General features: G+C 37.1%; 1 long non-coding RNA gene across 1 annotated transcript in view; it reads left to right on the top strand.

Annotated features, from left to right (window-relative positions):
- LOC131274312 (uncharacterized) overlaps positions 1 to 16,343 on the top strand; it is a 138,550-nt gene that overhangs the window by 33,015 nt on the left and 89,192 nt on the right. The gene's annotated exons all lie outside the window — the stretch shown is intronic.

Below are 16,343 nucleotides of genomic sequence, written 5' to 3'. Positions count from 1 at the left end.
GAAGTTGTAGGTTTACAGAAGAATGCAGAAAATACAAAACTCCCGAATCTCTGGACTGACCATGTGATAGCCAGGCCCTGGGCCTCAACAGACTTGCAGCTCATACACTGTGGTTTATTGGACTTACCCCACTCAGCTAACATGGAGGTGAAGAAGAAAGCAGGAGAATTGCATCCAGCATCCATGTGGAATCTAAGCCCCCTCTTGATATAGATGTGGAGTGGACACGACCATTCTAGGGTCCACAGGGTGAAGGAATAGAGTATGGTTTAGAGTGGACTTACTGATATTCTATTCATGAACTATTGTGATTAGTAATCGAAGGAAATGTGGCAATGGTGTGGAGAAAGTGGCCATGGTGGCTGCTGGGGGTAGGGAGTGGGAGGAAGAGATGCGATGTGATGTGGGGGCATTTTCGAGGGTTGGAGTTGTCCTGGGTGGTGCTGCAGGGACTGTCACTAGACATTGTATGTCCTCCCATGGCCCACTGGGTAGACTGTGGCAGAGTGTGGGCTATGATGTGGACCATTGACCAGGAGGTGCAGCAGTGCTCAGAGATGTATTCACCAAGTGCAATGAATGTCTCATGATGATGGAGGAGGTTGTTGTTATGAGAGGAGGAGTGGGGTGAGGGTGCTGGGGGGTATATGGGGACCTCATTTTTTTTAATGTAACATTAAAAAAATAAAGACAAAAAAATTCTCAATAAAACAAATATATTAAAAAACGAAAGAAAAAGGAAATACAGAACTCCCATATACCCTCCACACATACACAATTTTCCCTATTACCCTATTATTAACACTTTGCGTTAGTGTGGTACCTTTTTACAATTGATAAAACAATAGGAATATAATTATATTATTAACGATATTCCATATTTAACATTAGGAATCCTTGTACAGTCCTATTATTTTTGTTAAAAATTTTTTCTAATAATGTATATATATCCTAAAATTCTCCCTTTTAACCACATTTAAGTATACAATTCAATGATGTTAATTACATTCACAATGTCATATAACCACTGCTACCATCCATGACCAAAACTTTTCAGTCACCATAAGCAGTAACTCTATACCAATTAAGGCTTAATTCTCTATTATCTAATCTCTGCCTTTGACTGGAGAATTTAATTCATGGACAGAAACTACTGATAATTCAGGACTTTCTTCTGCCATTTTGCTACTAGGTCTTTGTACATCTTATACCTTTTTCTGCTCATGCTACTTTTATATTTATTAAAAATTCTATTTTACCATTTGAGTTATTTCTTTCTTGTTATTTCTTTCTGTATACACTTTGTTACTTCTTTGTATACACTTGTTATTTCTTTCTGTATACACTTTTCATACATTTCCTTTATGCTTACAATGGAATTTAACATTCTGTATCTTTGCCAATGTTTCTTTTGAATCCAACCTAATTTCAATAGCAAATACATATACTGTTCTTCCTCCTCTGTGCCCCTACCTTTTTGTATTTGATACACATTGTATCCTTGTACATTGCATGGTAAACTGTAAATTTACCATTACATTTTTTATATATCCATTTTAGAGCCTATAAATAGTAAAAAAATGGAGTTACATAACATAACTATGTAATACAATAGTCTGGGCATTTATAAGTACCCATAGCATTATCATTAATGGAGGTCTTTACTTCTTTACACCTCTTAGATCCATTTTCTGTTTTCCTTTCCTTTAAGACTGAAGAGGGAAACGGACTTTGGCCCAGTGGTTAGGGCGTCCGTCTACCACATGGGAGGTCCGCAGTTCAAGACCCGGGCCTCCTTGACCCGTGTGGAGCTGGCCCATGCGCAGTGCTGATGCGCGCAAGGAGTGCCCTGCCACACACGGGTGTCCCCCGCATAGGGGAGCCCCACGCGCAAGGAGTGCACCCATAAGGAGAGCCGCCCAGCGCGAAGGAGGGAGCAGCCTGCCGAGGAACGGCGCTGCCCACACTTCCCGTGCCGCTGACGACAACAGAAGTGGACAAAGAAACAAGACGCAGCAAAAAGACACAGAAAACAGACAACCGGAGGAGGGGAGGGGAATTAAATAAATAAATAAATAAATAAATCTTAAAAAAAAAAAAAAAAAGACTGAAGAGCCTCTTTTAGGATTGCTTGTGGGGAACTCTAGTGGTAAAGAACACCCTCCATTTTAGTTTATCTGGAGTGTCTAAATCTCTCTCTCATTTTTAAAAGACAGTCTTGCCAGATATAAAATTCTTAGTTGTCAGCTGTTTTCTTTCAGCATTTTAAATATGTGTCCCACTGCCTTGTCTTCATGGTTTCTGATGAGAAATCCACCTTTAATCTTATTGAGACTCCCTTGTACCTAATACATAGCTTTCCCCTGTAGTTTTCAGATCTCTCCTTGTCTTGGCTTTTTCTTTTTAAGAATTCCTTTTTTTAAAACACTTATTTATTTTTTCTCCCCTTTCCTGCCCCCTCCCTCCCCCTCCCTCTTCCCCCTTCCTCTCCCCCTCCCGTTTTTGCTCTGTGTCCACCCACTGTGTGATCTTCTGTATCTATTTCTCTTTTTTTGTCTCCTCTTCTCATCTTTCTCCTCTAGGATTCACCAGGATTTGATCCTGGGGACCTCTGATGTGGAGAGCGGTTCCCTGTCAATTGCGCCACCTCAGTTCCTGGTTTCTGCTATGCTTCACCTTGACTTTCCCCTTTGTCTCTCTATTGTTGCCTCATCATCTTGCATGATTCACTTGCAAGGGCACTTGTAGTGCAGTGCAGGGATTGGCTCACTGCACGGGCCTTGGGCTCACTGTGCAGGCACTGGCTTGCCATGCAAGCACTCACATGGGCACTCAGCTCACCACGTGGGCCCTCTGCTTACCATGTGGGCACTCAGCTCACCACACAGGCACTGGCTCACCACATGGGCACTCACGTGGGCACTCGGCTCACTACATGGGCACTCACGCGGGCACTCGCCTCACTGTTAGGCACACTCCTTACCACATGGGCCCTTGGCACACCACACAGGCACCTGCGTGGGCACTCGGCTCACATATTGGCACTCGGCTCGCCATGTGGGCACCCACATGGGCACTCAGCTTGCCACGCTGGCTCACCGCATGGGCACTTGGTTCACTATGCAGGTACTTGGCTGGCCATGCAGGCACAGGCTCGCCACACAGGCACACTTCCTTTTCTTCTTTTCCACTAGGAGGCCCCAGGGATTGAACCTAGTTCCTCCCATATGGTAGGCGGAGCCTTATCACTTAAGCCACATTGCTTCCCTGTCTTGACTTTTGACAATTTGACTACTATGTTTTTGGGTGAGGTCTCATCAAGTTTATTCCGTTTAGGTTTTATTGGGCTTCTTGAATATGCATATTCATTATTCATATATTTTGTTAAATTGGGGAGTTTTGTCATCATTCCTTTCAATATTTCTTCTGCCCCTTTCTCTCTTTTGTCTCCTGAGACTACCATGTTACATTTATTGGTACAGTGGTGTGCCACAGATCTCTTAGGCCCTGTTTAGTTGTTTTCATTCTTTTTTCTTTCTGCTCTTCAGCCTGAATCATCTCAGTTGTCTTGTCTTTGAGTTCTTTGATTCTTTGTTCTGTCATCTCCAATCTGCTGTATAAATCCTCTAGGAAATTTCTCATTTAAGTTATTATGGTCTTCAATTCCAGTATTTGTTTGATTCTTTTTCAAATTTCCTTCTCTTTAGTGATATTCTCATATTGTTTCTCATTGTTTTCCTAATATCTTTTAGTTCTTTGTGTTTTCCTTTGTCTCCTTGCACATATTGATGATCATTTTTTTAAGTCTTTGTCTGGTAAATCCAAAATCTGATATTCATGGATGGTTCCTGAATTTTTATCTTTTAGATGGGCATTATTTCCTCTTTGTCTTGTAATCTTTTATTGTGCACTATATATTGTAATAATTTAAATTTTTAACTCTGAGATTTAGTCCTTGTTCTGTCTTTCCTTAACTTTTTATCCAACTGCTAATCTTCTTCATTAAGAACACGATTATCCTTGTTTTCTTTGCCCGTTGCTCTTATCGAAGTTCCAGGTTATTATATACAATGAAGAATCCTCTATATTTTTTACTGGCATTGCAAAGAATATAGTAAACGTAATTTGGGAAAAAATCTATATCTTTATATTACTGAGTCTCTCCATCCATGAGCAAAATGGCGTATCTTTCCATTTTATCAAGCAGTTTTTGTTACTCCTGCAATACTTTTTAATTTGAGAGACATAGTCATAGTTACCTTATGGTTTTTTTGTTTTGTTTTGTTTTGTTGCTGTTACAAATGGGATGATACTTTCTTGCATTTTGTAAATGGTTGTTAGTGGGCTATATGATTTGTATATGTTAGACTGTCTTTTTAGTTTTAATAAACCTTTGTAGTTAGGTCGTCATATCTTGGCCAATAAGTTCTTTCCCTTTTTAATTCTTACACCTTTCTTTCTTTCTTTCTTTTCTTTCTTTCTTTCTTTCTTTCTTTCTTTCTTTCTTTCTTTCTTTCTTTCTTTCTTTCTTTCTTTCTTTCTTTCTTTCTTTCTTTCTTTCTTTCTTTCTTTTCTTTCTTTTCTTTCCTTTTTTACCTCATGTAGTAGAACTTAATAAATGTAGTTATATGAGACAGTCTCATGTTTTTCTATTATTAGAAAAATTTTTCTGGTTTCATTATTAAAGATGAGGTTTACTCTAGGTTTTTAACAGATGACAATGTTTCCTTTTGTTATCATTTGCTGAAAGTTTTGTCATGCGTGTTACCGAAAAACCATTTTGTAAAATTCATCTATTGAGGGGATAATGATTTTTTAGCTTTAAAGCTATATCAATGAAGTCTATTATGTTACTAAATGTTATGGCATTGAAGTCTATATTCAGCTTGCTCTTCACATTAAATACATTTTTAATATAAAATTTTGGATATTCATAATTATTTAGGATGTTTCTCTGTATTTATGTGATATTGGTTATAGTATCTTGTATTATGTTTTTGTTTCAGATATGAAACTTTTTTACTAGCCTCATAAAATAACTTTTTCTATTCTCCTATTTTTTAGAAAAATATAAGAATACGATGAATTAAGAATTTATCAATAGTCAAATAGAACTATTATTTAAACCCAGATCTATCTGATTTGAAAGCCTGTATTTTAGCTCACTTCTTTCTCCATTTCTATTTTAATTGTTGAGAAGTTTTATTCTCTTTTCCCTTTTGACAAATTGATACAATATGAACAGTGTTTTGGTACAGAAAAATGAGAATCTTGGGAAGGAAACAGACTAGATATTTTTCAGCATTAGGCTAGAGCTTCTGATATTGTTTACTGTATTGTGGGATTTCAGAATATGTTTGAGCAATGTTCCCTGAAATGATAGGGTCTCTCCTCATAAATTATCATTTTTGTTATTGTTAAAGCTTTTGGAGCTTTTTTTATATATGTTGATTTATATAGAATGATAGTTGTGATTATGTGGCTTTGGGAACTTTTGGGGGCTATTGGGTTAATTGTTGTAATTTTACATTCTAAATGGAAGCATCAGTTTTTTTTCCATGTTCATATTCCAAACTGTCCATATCTCTGTGTATTATAACACACCCATAAATAAGAGACAATCCTAATTACAGAAGGGTAACAAAGACAGGGTTGGCATTAATGAATTGTTTGTTGTTTTTGGAAATTTTTAGCAAGATTACTGTATAACTAATTTGTAGGTAAAGAATTAAACTTCAGTCTCATGCCCTGCACAACATTTATTATTTAACTGAAATATGCAATTATTTCCTCCAGTGGATATTGTGGCAGTTTGATATTATTGATGAATTTCTAAAAGCAATACTGATTATGTTTATAAACTGGTCTGTTCCTCTGGGCTAGTGATACCCTGAGATTGTTGTGAATTCAGAGATTTCACATTTACTTGACTAAATTTTGACTAGGGCTTTGATTGGGCCACATCGGTAGGATGTCAAATCCCTGACACCTTGGTGAGTGGGGACTCCCAGAGAAAACGACAAGACAGAGGAGATAGAGTTTTGATCCTGGAGCCCGGGAAGTATGCATACAGAGAAGCAGATATGTGAGGAAAGACAAAAGGCTCCATTAGACACGGAAGAGGCTGCAGGAAGAGAGACAAGCCATTCGCCTGACAGTTTACAGATGGCGTTGTGGAGGGAGCAGAGCACCTGAGCCCAGAGAGAAACCAGTCCTGGAAGAGAGACAAGACTTGTCCCAGCCTGCGGCTGAGATTGGACGAAGGTGGGACCACAGAGCCTTGGGAGGAGGAGGAACACTGAACCCTCACAGACATCACCCACCATCTTGCATCAACACATGGCAACAGACTCTGGGTGAGAAAGTACCTCTTATGGTGCCTTGAGTTGGACTCTTTAGGACTTTGTGACTGTAAGCTTCTACCCCAAATAAATACCCTTTATAAAAGCCAATAGATTTCTGGTATTTTGCATCAGCATCCCTTTGGCTGGCTAATACAGAGATTTATAGACCAGTAGGAAAAAATAAAAAACTACAGAAGACTTCATCCTACATTGGGCAGTTGAACTTAAGAATAAAGGATAATAATGACTGGGTAAGAGTAGAACTATAAAGGATATGAATTTGTAAGAAATCAAGAATTAAAATTCAAGGATCAGAATCAATTAACTAAAAAGGTCAAATGTATATGCCAATGCTTTGTTAGGCTGATTAATAAGAACTTTAGAGGGAAATGGACTTGGCCCAGTGGTTAGGGCGTCCGTCTACCACATGGGAGGTCCACGGTTCAAACCCCAGGCCTCCTTGACCCGTGTGGAGCTGGCCCATGGGCAGTGCTGATGCACGCAAGGAGTGCCCTGCCACGCAGGGGTGTCCCCCGCGTAGGGGAGCCCCATGCGCAAGGAGGGCACCCGTAAGGAGAGCCGCCCAGTGTGAAAGAAAGTGCAGCCTGCCCAGGAATGGCGCCGCCCACACTTCCCCTGCCGCTGATGACAACAGAAGCGGACAAAAGAAACAAGATGCAGCAAATAGACACAGAGAACAGACAACGGGGTGTGGGGGGATGGAGGGGGGGTGGAGTTAAATAAATAAATCTTTTAAAAAAAAAAAGAACTTTAGAACTAGTTTGGAGTAGAACATTAGAGAAACATACTTTTAGTTAGATATGTAGTGACAAAATAAGTAAGGGAAAGTAAAATAATTCATAATAGATTGAGACTAACTGCCTTTTTCCTAATTGTAGCAGGTGGTTTATTAAAACTCTCAAGTTTGAACTACTCAGACTCTGTATTACATCTCTCTAGGTCCAGCTCAGCCCTTCATTCTGTCAAACCAGATAAAACAGATCTGCCTGCAATTTCCTATAAAAGGGTCCTTGAGATGAAGCATTTTAATGCCCATAAAGAATAGACAAGACCTTCATTTTTAAAGACTCCCATGGAACGTTTCAAACGGCATGAATTTGTCTTGGTACCCTTTGCCAAAACTAATAGTTTTGAGCTATAGATTTGCAGGAAAGCCAACCATCTGATAATATTTGACTATATCTAGTTTATTGTAGCCCAGAAGCCCTAAAACCAACAACACCTTGAGTAAATAATAAGAAAGACTACTAATTTTTAGATTTATGTCAATTAAATATGGGAGGAATACAATAGTATTATTTTAGAAATTAAAAGGCTTTTATAGGGAAGCAGCTGTGACTCAATCAGTTGGACTCCCATCTACCAAACGGAAGGCCCTGGGTTCACATCTTGAGGCCCCCTTGTGAAGGCAGGCTTGCCCCTCTCACCGCGGAGAGCTGCCGGCCCACAGGTGCTGAGGAGAGCTGACTCAGCAAGGTGACCCAACAAAAAGGGAGATAAATAAAAACATAGAAGAGCATGTAGCAAATGGACACAGAGAGCAGACAACAAGCATGCTGCAGGTTTTGGGGAATAAATAAAAAATAAATAAAAATACAGACACACAGAAGAATGCACAGTGAATGGACACACAGAGAAGACAGCAAGCAAGCCGCAGGGGGGCGGGGGATTAAAAAAAAGGCCTATATAGTGATGTAGAGAACAGATCAAATGGATCTGGCTTGGATCATTATTTTTAAAAATTACGCCTCTATTTATCAATCAGAGGTTGAACTGCCTTTCTGGTTCTAAATAGCTATTCCAACCAAGAGCTTCCTGATGAAGAAATGGCAGAGAGAGACTGGAGGGTAATAAAATACTATGTTATTTCTAATTCTTCTCGTTCTCTTAGAACAGAGATATCTTAAGCTTTGATAGAATGGTGCAATTTTATATTTTCCATTTGAGTACTTTAAAAGGTTCATTGTCTTTTAATTAAACTAAAGGAGAGAGAAGCAGAGATTAAAAGATGTAGTACTATGAGGGGGATGGCTTATAGCTACTAGTACATGAGTGGAGACACCACAATAAAGCAAGATGGAATGCAGCAGCAAGTTTTGTGCCTTGAAGCCTCCTCCTGTCTGACTGTGGCAGTAATTTGGAGTTAATTTGCGCAGCTTCTCAATGAAACTTTGTGTTTTGTATTCTTTGATTCTTTCTAGCATTTCTTTGCTGTCCTTTTATCTTCACTTTCATGCAGTCCAATGCAGTCTATACAATTAGACATGTTTATGAGGTAAACCAGTTTAGATGAGAACATTTGAACCAGGCTTAGTACATAGATAATTCCTATTTATCACTTGCTTTTTACCTTCCACAAAATGACTACCTCAAGTAGTATCTTCCTTGAATCTACCATTCTTTACTTCCACAAACAAGTGGAGGCCCACCTTCTCCTGTAGTGATTTTATAGTGTTCACGTGCATGGTAAGTGTTTGGGTTTCTACATTTGGGGATATTACTACATGGCAATTGTCTTATTTTCCTTTGTGTGAAGATTTTTTTTCTGTGTGTCTGTTTTTCTCCCTCTGCTCTCTACTCCCCCACGTGTCCCCAAGTCCTTCAAGCCAATGAGGTTGTGGTGACACCTTCTGGGCATTATTGGGAGTGAATTACAGCCATCAGTTTGATGGTGTTAGCATACCAAAGATTTGGTATATAATACTAAATTTAGTTTGCTCCATCAAAAGAACCAATACAATATTCTGCTTATGCCTAGATTGTCTAAAACTTTTAAAATATCAATGTGATTTCTTATAATGAGCCAAGATTTATAGTTAGCTAAATAAAAATCCAGTGGGCCTGCCTGCTTAATTGATGTTGAGGGTATGGTTCTTCATTAAGACTGACAGATGAAAGACTGACAATTGCATGTTATTAGAATATCAGCACTATACACTACTGCTTTTTTCCCCATGCTTTCATACAGCGGTATCAGGTTACATGCTAGTGCTTTATAAAAGTGAGAATATGTCCCATGAACAATCTCAGTAGAAACAATGCCATCCATCATGGCCATCCACTCTCAAGACACTGTAGGATAAAGGTATCTTCTGAGTATTCTTGCCAACTTACACCTCTCATCAGTTTTAAGAAACATGGAAGGAGTCTTCTCATAGCCTCTGCTAGGACATTGCTTTTTTTCTAATCAGATTCCCTTCCTTCCATCTCTATTTCAAACTGATTTAACACTTGTTTTAAAAGATGTTAAATTTAGCTTTTTCACACATAAGTGGCATAGTGCAATACAAGTTTACTGTTACCAATTTATTTAGTTATTTTTAAGGACCTTTCTTTGGATACTGAACATGCTAAACGCTATATTTTCCAATAAAATCACTGAATAGTTTTTGGCAGATTTGCTATTATATCTCTTCAGAAAATCACCTAGTATTACAAGAACCTTATGAAGTTTGTTATTAAATAGATTCAGGGATCTCAAGAATCTTTCCTCTATTATTTTCCTAATGAATAGCAAATGATAAAGAGTATTGGGTAACAAAGGTGTGACTGGCTGAAAAAGTGGCTATAAAACTACCCATCTCTATAGCATCACCCAAGGGCAGTGGCAGTGGGAAAAGCATTAGATACTAATCATGAAGCCCAGGATAACTAGTACGATTGGAAATGCAGCCTTTAAAATGATACCTTATGCTTTATCTTAGCTCTTTGCATCATCCTTTGGTCAAATATTTCATATTCAGTGTCTAATATATGCATTTATATTTGGTACAGAACCCAATATTTCTATTACTACTATATAATAAAATCAAGGCAAGGACATATTGCCTTCTAATTGTGATTTGCAAACAGATGGTAGATAGCTGGAAAATAGACTGGAGCTATAAAAAATTGGGAAAAGTGCTTTCATGAAATTAAAAGAAAGCTAGTTTAAAATACTAAATGTGAATAAGTAACAAAATATCATTTACTAACTATGGAGATGATGATTTTACTTGAAATGTGGGGAGGGAGGAGAAAGCTGGAAGGAGGCAAAACACAATTTGGCCTTAAATTGAATTTCTCTGATAAGGCATTTCAGAAGCGGCTTGTCTTATTCACTCAGCAGCAAAATAATCATATGCGCTTTAATAATCTTTATTTTACAGGCATGCGTTGCCAGGGTAACGGAATGTAAGCAGGGGAACAGTACCTTGCAGATCACAAAGGCAAATCTGTGGGAAGAAATTTCACTGAGTTTCTTTTTTTCTTACTAGTGTAATAACCACTCTTATTTTTCCTGCACTATTTAATAATTTCATATAAGCATTCATTTCCCTTTCCCTTTTTTGTATCTGTTTAAACATGGATAAATCTGGAACTGTCAAGTTCAGTGGGCTAAGCAAAATACAGATGTTATGTCTTTACCATTTTCATGTAATTATTTTTTTTGCTATTTTACCTCTATCCCCTTCCCAACATTATTTCTTTCTCTCTGTGAACTGATCTGATGTAGTACTCCAAGTAAAGGGGGCTTGAGATGGCAGTTGGTATTTGGCTGCATTAATCAAAATGTATTAGCTAAACTTGCCTATAGAGATACTATAAAGAGGTGGGGATTGCAGTTGGGCCATAATTTTTGGAAGGAGGTATATTACATTATAGTGAACGAGTAACTAGCATCCATACCAAAAAAGCCACAGAAATAATGACAGAAAACTCACGCATACCTAGACATACATACACATGCATGCACAAGGGAGGAGTGAAGAAGGAGGAGAAGCAATCTTAGGTTCTTTTAGTTTTCCACTGAGCACTACAACTTCAATTAGTTCTAGGTAATGGACTCATTTGGAATATTTACAGAATGAAAGGTTCCAATGCCTTTTCAAAAGAGATAGAAAACTGAAAATAATAATGTGCCTGTCAATCATATGATTGGATTGAATTTATGGCAAATTTTTTATGGGTTATAAATATTTGTCATTATCTTTGCTGAGAGTCATAGCCTATGAAAGTAAATGTAAAAACAAAGTAATGTTAGGCTGTAGGGAAAAAAATAGCCTATATGAAATTAAATAGAAAAATCTATATTCATGTGATAGTTAAAAAAAGATAGGAAAATCTATATTCAGATGAAAATGTGACTTTACCCTACAAATGCAAAGACATTTTAGGTTAATGCTGCTTCTTAATTTTCTCATGCCTCCTGTGCTCCTAAATTGTATAGCTCTTTCAATTTTTTGAAACAATCGACAACCTGGAATAGGTGCTCTAAGAAACAGTTTCTGGATGGATTTCATTATAAATTTTTTTCTGGGTTTTGATAAAATTTACTAAATTGTAGTTTTAATTAGTTATTAATTTTTTCTAGAAACTGATATTTCTTTCTAGATAAGCTATGCACAAATACTTAAAACTCAAAATCATTAAAGCTACCTTTAAAACAGATAATGGTAAAAGAAAAAATAAAATTCTGAAAGGTTGCAGCAATTTGGTATTTATGAATTCCAAAAATAGATATTGGATTATGTTTGTAAACTGGTATGTTCCTCTGGGCATATTAGATTGTATTAAATTCAGAGGTTTCACTTTTACTTGATTAAATTATGATTAGGGCTTTGATTTGGCCATGTCAATAGGCCAAACTACACAGCAGAGGAGAGAACTAGAGTTTTGATGCTGCAGCCCTGGGAAGTAAATACACAGGAGAAGAACACAGAGGAATAGAGGCAGCTCCATAGACACAGCAGAGGCCCTGGAAAGAGAGAGAGCCTGATTATCTACAGCTGACCTTGTGGAGAGAACAGAGCAGCTGAGCCATGGGGGAGAGAGAAGAGCCTTGTGGGGAGAGATATGAGCCTTATACCGGCCTATACCTGAGACCAGAAGAAGCTAGGGTGATGGAACCTAAAGAAGGCCAAAACCATGCAGAGACTGGCAGCCATCTTGCTCCAACACATGGCAACAGACTTTGGTGAGGGAAATAATTTACTCTTTATGGCCTTGTGTCTATAAGCTTCTGCCCCAAATAAATACCCTTAAAAGACCCAACAGATTTCTGGTATTTTGCATCAGCACCCCTTTGGCTGACTAATATAGAGGTCAAGCAAAGATTCATAGTATGGCTAGTGGAGAGAATGTTCCATAGTGGTGTGACTAGTATTTCTCAGGTGTTTTTGAAAATGGAAAAGAGTCATGTTAAAATAGTAAGAATTCTGGTATTCCATAAGGCATTTCAAACCCAAATGCCTCAGAAGTCAAAGCTTGATTCTTATCAGTCATCACTGAAAGTTCTTAAGAAAGTTTCCAAACCCAAAAGAGCCCATTTTAAACCATTTCTTCATACTATAATACTGTTGATTTAAAGTCAACTCCTGATTATTCATTCTGCATAATCAATTCATTTGGGGCTTTCTTGAAGCCATATCTTCTTTAATGTAGAATCTTAAGAGTATATAAATTCCCTAAGAAGCCAAAGGACAGACCTTCTTCTCTCCTTGGGTTCTTGTTTACCTCTTTCTTCTTTCTTTATTCCATGGAAATAAGGTAAGGGGTTTTAGACACAGAGTAACATATCTGTTTTCTTAAGATTTGAGCCTTTATCCCTGACACATGAAAATCACTAGTAATTCTACATTTTTGTTTAGTTGTTATGGAGATGAGCATATGGTTGGTAAATACTGTTCAATTGGTGATCTTAGCTCAGCTATAAAAACTTTCCCATCAGTCACTAGCATTTGTTCTTCCATTTTGGTGAAAAAGAATTCTTTCCCCTCACTTCTTGAATTTGGTACAATTTTGTAGCATGTCTAAGAGGATCTCAAAATGTGACTCTCCTTATTTGTTTTACCTGAGGCCCTAAGACAAAAGATTTCAAGGTGAGATATGAAATTGCCATCCAGTTCTTATATGAGGATGAAGGAGAAACCATTTATGTGATTTTTAACTTACCCTAACCATGTCAAGGATATGAAAGGATTGAGAGGTTAGAAACTAAAGAGAGGGGATTTTTGGAGAGAGTTGTGGGTGTGCTGATCATCTCACCACACCTCCAAGGGAAAGAAGTGGGGGTGCATCTCCCTTCATTAGCATTCAAGAGAGAGGGTTTTAAGTAGATGTCTTGAGGAGCTTAAGTGACCCCTGCCATCTAAGAACTGCTGTCTGACTCCTGCCTAAGAAATCTAAAGAACACACGACTGGTTGGCCAGCTGCTTTGGGGATTGAGAGACAAACACATGGCTCTGTTAGGTGACCTGCATTCCCTGAGTTTGTTGGAACAAATGTTGCCTGAGTATGTAATGGATCAGAGGTGGGCCATACATGCAAGAAAGATGAGGCAAGGTTGTCTGAGAACTGTAGATTGCCTGAAGAGGCCCTGTGATCCTAATGATGAAGTTAACTTCCATTTTCTCAGAAGCAGTAAGCAGAGGGAGAATGTCACCAACATAAAAAAAATCCACAAATAAGAGTCAGACAACCTCTCTCCCAATGCAGGCAGCCAGCTAACCTAAGCAGGACTGAATGGGGAAAGAAAATAGGCTATAACTTTGAAGTTTACATTTTTATTACTGTACTAGACAAGGTATATTAATTATTGAGTATTTTGATTATATGAAAATGAACAGAAACAGCATGAAATTTGACCTAAATTTTATGCATGGGCATGGCATTGCCTTACAGAATAAATTAAAAGAGATACCAAGAGAGTTATTATTAACTCACACAAGTTATGCTTGTTCAACTTAATGGTTATATATATATATACTTATATACTTATGTATACATATATACATATATATATAGTACCTGTTTATAGCAAAGTGGTGATATTGAAAGAATAGAAGAATTCTATGTAGGAAAATAGCGTTATATGTTTCTCTGGATCGCTAGCTTATTATCTTTATCTCTGTGGTCAAAATTCTACCCTCTTTTATTTGGCCCTATCTATACCTAAGGGAGAATGTACTAAAGCTAGGCAAAAAAGAATAGAAGTCAGGAAGATTATAATTGGATTGCTTTATCCATGTGGTTTCATCTCTTCTCCAAAAACCTTTCCATAGCTTTGTGTTTTTTTTAAGATTTATTTTATTTATTTATTCTCCCTGCTCCACCCCACCCCCACCCCACCCCCATTGCTCGAGCTTGCTGTCTGCTCTCTCTGTGTGTTCATTGTGTGCTCTGCATCTGCTCATCTTCTTTTTTAGGAGGCATCAGGAACCAAAACTCAGGACCTCCCATGTGGTAGGTAGCCACCCAACGGCTTAAGGCCACATCTGCTTTCCCATAGCTTTTCTTGATTTAATATTTTGCCATTTCATTCTTCCTTTTCTAGAGCTCAAGTGAAGGTATTATAATGAAGGGGGCATTGATTAACCTACAGACTGGATCACACATCTAGATACCTAAAATTTAATGGTAATATTTTAGAGTAATATAATTGAGCTTTAATACAGCATAATGAATAAAATTATTAAGAAATATATATTGTAAGTTAGTGCAATGTTTTCTAAAGGTCTATACTCTACATAATCTTTAATAAATTTTGAATGCATATAAAGTATCTGTAAAACATTGTCTGTTATATGTTATTATTATTGCTTTCAGTTTGGTTTAGAAAAACTGGAGGCCAATGGTGATAACATGCACAATGAACCAAAGGAGGGATGATGTAAAGGTCTACCTTCATAAATAAGATTTCATCAAGCTTTTCAGGATGATCCTTTAATGCCCTCTACCAAAACAAAATAAAACAAAAACAAAAACAAAAAAACCCTCTTCTCTCTGTCTTCAAGGAAATTCTGTATCTTAATTCAGACAGAGAAAATCAACATATTTTTTAGAGTCACACACACACATATACACACAAACGTAAGGGAAGAAATCCAATTATTTAATATGGTTGTTCTCAATGCCCTCATACTGTTAATAGTTCTTAGTTGAATGGGACTTTGCTTATTTACAGTCATTCATATTGTAATTTATGTAAACAGTCATTTTTTTTTCTCTAAAGTTCATTTGTTTCTATGTAAGTGTGGAATTGTACTGACTATAAAAAATTAGTTGGTACAGATATTATTAAAAATTTTTATTGAAACATAGAATCAAGGAAATTGGCTAAGTCTTATTGAATATTCCTTACTGTACCTATAATTGTATCATAACAAAGCATACTGAAAAGAATGACTAGTTCAAGTCTCAGCTCTGCCACTTAGTAGTTCTGTAACTTTGGGGCAGTCATTTAACTTGCTGAATCTTTTTCTCACCTTACCCTCCCCACCCTGCTTCAATAATAAAATTATTGTAAAGATCAAGATATAGTAATATATAAGGGAAAAATCTATATATATGATACTCTTTTTCATTGTCTCATGATATTACATGCATGAAAGTAACCAGTTGTGCTTTTCCCTTTCCATTACAGAATATTGTTTGCTGAATTTGAGTATAAATGTATTTTCAGTCAACAGGATTTGTTAGGTCCCACAATTAAAGGCAAGTCATGAATTTGAGGGGAAAACATGAATTTTAGTCGTTTTCATTCTCTTAGGTGAATGGAGTCAAACTTTTGGAGTAGGGGCATAAGAAAGGAAGATCTCTTATTTAGAATAATACTGAAAGAACTCTAAAGAGCTTTCCAGAATTTTCCATGTACATGTCTTAGCCTGCATTTTGCCATTTGGATATAGTCCTTACTATCTCAATAGTAGAATAAAGTGCTTAAAAAAAAAAAAAGAACATTACACTTCCCTCATTCTTTGGAACCCAAGAGCCTCCATAGATGTCTGTTACAATAAAGAGAATATGGCATCTCTAATTAGAAGTAAGAATAAAGTAATTCATAACAGATAGAAAATGCAAACTCTAAAAATAAGTTTTAGGCTAGAACTAAGCTTAAAACTTAGTTCATTTAATTCGAAAGTAGAAATAATTTTTAGAAAAATAAATATTATTAACCCTGAGAAACTTTTGAACTTTAGGGATTTTCTCTTTTCCTTC

Source organism: Dasypus novemcinctus, chromosome 18 (assembly GCF_030445035.2).
Source record: "Dasypus novemcinctus isolate mDasNov1 chromosome 18, mDasNov1.1.hap2, whole genome shotgun sequence".
Taxonomy (NCBI): Eukaryota; Metazoa; Chordata; class Mammalia; order Cingulata; family Dasypodidae; genus Dasypus; species Dasypus novemcinctus.
The sequence above is the reverse complement of the archived record's forward strand: the minus strand, read 5'-3'. Positions and strand labels throughout refer to the sequence as shown.